Source organism: Myxocyprinus asiaticus, chromosome 43, assembly GCF_019703515.2.
Source record: "Myxocyprinus asiaticus isolate MX2 ecotype Aquarium Trade chromosome 43, UBuf_Myxa_2, whole genome shotgun sequence".
Classification (NCBI taxonomy): domain Eukaryota; kingdom Metazoa; phylum Chordata; class Actinopteri; order Cypriniformes; family Catostomidae; genus Myxocyprinus; species Myxocyprinus asiaticus.
Window position 1 is genome coordinate 19842600 of NC_059386.1, and position 5654 is coordinate 19848253.

The window sequence follows — 5654 nt, forward strand, 5'->3', positions numbered from 1 at the left end:
ATAGGAATAATAGTGGGAAGGTAAACTGAGGATAGGAATAATAGTGGGAAGGGATTTGAACAGGAAACAAGTTTAAGAGTTACAGTGATTATTTTATGACTAATTTAACCCTGTGTGTGCATCTACCTCTAGTGGTGGAGCGTTAGCAGTACACCTCCTAAACAAAAATAATTGCTCAGTGTAACCCTTAAATGGACAGTTCACCCAAAAATTAAAATCCTGTCATAATTTATCACCCTCATGTTGTTCCAGACCTGTATGATTTTCTTTCTTCTGTGAAACACAAAAAGAGATGTTAGGCAAAATGACAGCCTCAGTCACCATTTACTTTCATTGCATCTTTTTTCATGCAATGAAAGTGAATGGTGACTGAGACTAACATTCTAAAATTGTATTAAGATATTAAGACTTTTTAAGAGAATGTGTCTTGAATTACTCTGAAATCAGAGGTTGCTCTTTCAGAGCTTAAGAAATGTAATGGAGATATCAGTTATGTTTCATTTAAGTATCAACTTTTATTCTAAAATTATCCCTTAAGAGAAATAAAAATAGAAAAAGTTGTTGACACAGTCATTCAGTTTTGGAACAAATCTGATGATTAAAATGTCTTCTGAAGACACATGTTTGAGATCACTATGGTTTCATTCTCATGAGAAAAATTTAATACATTTATCTTTCATGTCTGCAACAGTCACACTGGCAAACAATTCAATAGGCCAGTTTACTTTATCAGCTGCCAAGAAAATAGACATTTACACAAGTTCTGTCTTTTTTCTGCAAAAAAAAAAGGTTCCATCAGCTTTCCAGCATTTTGCTGTCTACAGTGATGTAATGTGAGCTGTGCTGGGTAGTAATGGACTGCATGTAATATGGATTACATAATCAGATTACAAAAATAAAGTAGTTGTAATTAGATTACATTTTAAAATACTCGTAATAAGATAAAAGATAAATTTTTATGGATTACATGATTAAATATTAATCAGGCAACTGAAGTAAACTGTTCATAATTTGTTGATTCCTGTAATTCTTTTTAAATATATACAATTTTCACTCTAAATCAGCCTATATCTAATATATGTTTGGTAAGTCTTCATGTTTTCGTCACACGGTATGTCAAAATGGTATTGGTTTATCCAACTCTAATGCATGACATCAAATAAACAAGAATTAGAAGTAATCCAAAAGTAATCTAAAAGCAATCAGACTAGATAACCTTTAAAATGTAATCCAAAAGATTACATTACTGACTACAATTTTGTCATATAATTTGTAATCAGTACCAGATTACAATTCAGAAGTTATCTACCCAGCACTGAATGTGATGTCACCTCCACATTTGTGGATTTTAGCATGCATGAAACGGTGTTCACACATTGGCACTTGCTGCAGTGTAAATGAGCACTGCTTCTCTTTTAAACCTCATTCAAGTGCCCCTGAGCTGCAGACTGGACTCTCTGGGGTGCTAATTGAAATAAATTATAGATAAGCCTTTGTGCCATGCTGAAGGACAGAGAAAGCGAAACAAATTGGATGGAGAAACCCACCCACATTTTAGTGCTCCCCACACCACCAGGAGTCAGAGCCAATTTAAAATCATTCCAGATCCTTCAAATTAATAACAGAACAGTAGATCATCTGTTGCTGGTTAGCATATGGTTTATGATGGGTCAATCCAGGGAGCCACATTAGTCTTAAATACATTAAAATAGGACATACCGTAAAATCGAATTAGAATTTTTTTTATCTTTTACGGTCCTATATGCAATGCAAAATTTGCTTGTGCTTTCTAAACAGTTTATTATGCACACACAAAAAAAAAAAAAATAATAAAATAAACAAAAAATGTAATATTGTAATATCTATTTCTTTTATTTGAAAAGAATACCTACAACAGAAGCAGAAAGAGTCAGGAAGGGCTTTTGGTGCTCTATCTTTGCCACACTGAGACTTTTGCAAGTCCAAAGGAGGTCTTGTGTTTATGTCTTCCATATACTGTAGTAATTAATTCAACCACACACACATGCATTCTTTTAAACAAGTCATTAGAGGCAATTTCTCTGCATAAACATCCAGTTGTTTATGAATACAGAATTGTTGAATACAAAGTGCTGTTTTGTTTAGCAAATAATCTAATAGTTTTAATTTTCACTCCTTGTAAGATTTATGTATTAATGCTATACCTCGATGTTGTTTGTTTCTGGAGTTCACATTTGTCTCACAGACATTTTGTTTACATATTTTTAGTGTTATTTTTGTTGCAATGACTTAAGAGTTGAAGGAAAATATTCTTCCTTACCATACATAAAGCATTTTCTGCAGCCTCCAAACAATATATTTACTGAATACATAACAGTATACTGAACATACACCGATGAGCCAAAACAATGTCACCCTGTCCTTGTCTGCACATCGCGGCCCGTTCGGGATAATGCGGCAGCCCGTTTCAACTTATCACCGCCCGTTTGGCCCCGTTTCGCACCCAGCCCAACCCCCCGTTCTCTCTATGGCCAGTCCGCCCCTGCCTGGTCCCATGAGTCCCATTTTCTTTTACATCACATGGACGGCCATCTATGTGTGTGCCATTTACCTGGGGAAGTGATGGGACAAGGATGCACTTTGAAAGGACGACAAGCCGGTGGAGGGAGTGTGATGCTCTGGGCAATGTTCTGCTGGGAAACCCTGGGTCCGGCCATTCATGTGGACGTCAGTTTGACGTGCCACCTACCTAAACATCGTTGCTAACCAGGTACACCAGGTACGACAGATACCACAGGACACCTTCAGGGATCTTGTAGAGTCCATGCCTCGGTGGGTCGGCGCTGTTTTGGCGGCACGCGGAAGACAAACAGCATATTAGGTATATACCTAATATGCTGTTTGTCTTCCGCGTGCCGCCAAAACAGCGGCAATATATATATATCTATACACACTGGCGGCCAAAAGTTTGGAATAATGTACAGATTTTGCACTTATGCAAAAAAATTGGTACTTTTATTCACCAAAGTGGCATTCAACTGATCACAATGTATAGTCAGGACATTAATAATGTGAAAAATTACTATTACAATTTGAATAAAATGTTCAGAGCTTCTTAAAGAGTTCTCATCAAAAAATCCTCCACGTGCAGCAATGACAACTTTGCAGATCCTTGACATTCTAGCTGTCAGTTTGTCCAGATACTCAGGTGACATTTCACCCCACACTTCCTGTAGCACTTGCCATAGATGTGGCTGTCTTGTTGGGCACTTCTCACACACCTTACAGTCTAGCTGATGCCACAAAATCTCAATGGGGTTAAGATCCATAACACTATTTTCCAATTATCTGTTATCCAATGTCTCTGTTTCTTTGCCCACTCTAACCTTTTCTTTTTGTTTTTCTGTTTCAAAAGTGGCTTTCTCTTTGCAATTCTTCCCATAAGGCCTGCACCCCTGAGTCTTCTCTTTACTGTTGTACATGAAACTGGGGTTGAGCAGGTAGAATTCAATGAAGCTGTCAGCTGAGGACATGTGAGGTGTCTATTTCTCAAACTAGAGACTCTGATGTACTTATCCTCTTGTTTAGTTGTACATCTGGGCCTTCCACATCTCTTTCTGTCCTTGTTAGAGCCAGTTGTCCTTTGTCTTTGAAGACTGTAGTGTACACCTTTGTATGAAATCTGCAATCTCAAGCATTGTATAGCCGTAATTCCTCAAAACAATGATTGACTGACGAGTTTCTAGGCAAAGCTGTTTCTTTTTTGCCATTTTTGACCTAATATTGACCTTAAGACATGCCAGTTTATCGCATACTGTGGCAACTCAAAAACAAACACAAAGACAATGTTAAGCTTCATTTAACAAACCAAATAGATTTCAACTGTGTTTGATATAATGGCAAGTGATTTTCTAGTACAAAGTTAGCAATTTAGCATGATTACTCAAGGATAAGGTGTTGGAGTGATGGCTGCTGGAAATGGGGCCTGTCTAGATTTGATCAAAAATTACTTTTTTCAAATAGTGAAGGTGCTGCTTTATACATCAGTAATGTCCTGACTATACTTTGTGATCAACTGAATGCCACTTTGGTGAATTAATTCTTTTTCGAGTAACAAGTAAAGTAACACAACATTTTTTATTTTAGACCATAATATCTGAGTTACTTTTTAAATAAAGTAACACTTCATTTAGCTTTTGTACACATCTACTGTCCCTGTATTGTGAGAAATCAGGAGTAAAATTGTGCAAACTTCTGGGAGGAGACGTAGTGCATGATTGGCATTGTAGTTCTATAGAGTGTGAGGCCTGAGACTATTTTGCAGAGATAAGTCACTTATATTTAAATGTATGGGAGAAATTGGAATGCCCATCCAAGAAGCTCTAGCACCCAACAGTCAATGGATGTAGAAAGGCAGTCCTGCCTTGCAGGTAAAAGAGCCAATCACCTTTTAGATACAGACATCGCTTGTCAATCAACTCGCTAACGCGCATGCGCATTTCATATTTGAGAGTACTATGAGGTCAATATTCGGTTGAGTGAAACATGATTGATTCATGTGTTAATACACACTGCATTAAAAAATAAGTAAACGCATTTAGGCAGAGGGATTATAAGACTAGTCTTCCACTGGCCACGACATGATACACAGGGTGAAATACTTGCTCAGTTCACTGACTTATGCATCCGAACTTCTCTGTGTTACAGCTCCCTGTAACTGGGAGAATGGGATGAGAAAAGATGACTCTGGATCAGTCGCTCCATGCAACGGATCCATGATTGTGTACGTAGAGAAAATGTCTTAGTTTCTAAAAAGATTCGACTTTTTTTAAATAATAATAAACAAGTAGTTTGATTCATGAAACAAACCGTTTTTATGATATTTTGGTAGCATTAAAAATGATTCCATTGAAGTTGTATCAAAATGCGCCTAAGAGTAACACTTTCCATAAAAAAATAACTTTATATTTAAGTTACTGTTTTAAGGAGTAACGCAATATTCTAACGAGTTACTATTAAAAGTAACGTTACCCAACACTGTGTGCGTGTGTGTGTACATACATTATATATATATATATATATATATATATATATATATATATATATATATACACATACACACACACACACATACACAGTACATACTCTATACTAAATGTGTTTGAATGTGTACACTCATCATTTAAGTTCATTTATGTTACTCATTTCTTAATTTTTAAACACTTCACAGTCTTCGATTATGTTCAAAGTCATTCAGTTTTGTAATGGTCAAATTATGCATCGAATCTCTTAGATCCCTAAAATAATAACAGAACTGAAGGAGAACCATATCAGCATATATCCATTTATTAATATGTGTGCATTAATTCATGATATGTAATATGGGGCAGTAACCTTTTAAGCAAAAAGGGAAGAGCTTTCAGTTTATTAAATTGAATTTTATATTTCTGACACATGGAGGTGTGCTGCGCAGACTTTGCAATAATACTATGTTCTCAGTGACTTTAACTCTAAAACGATAAGAGGAGGATTGTAAATCATACATGATTAACATGATTTTATAGTATTTTGTAATGATTTACAGCTTATCTAGTGTTGATATAACCAGATTCCTTTATGAAACAGCATTTATTAATTGAGGTTAAGAACTGTAATCTTTTATAAAAAAAAAAAAA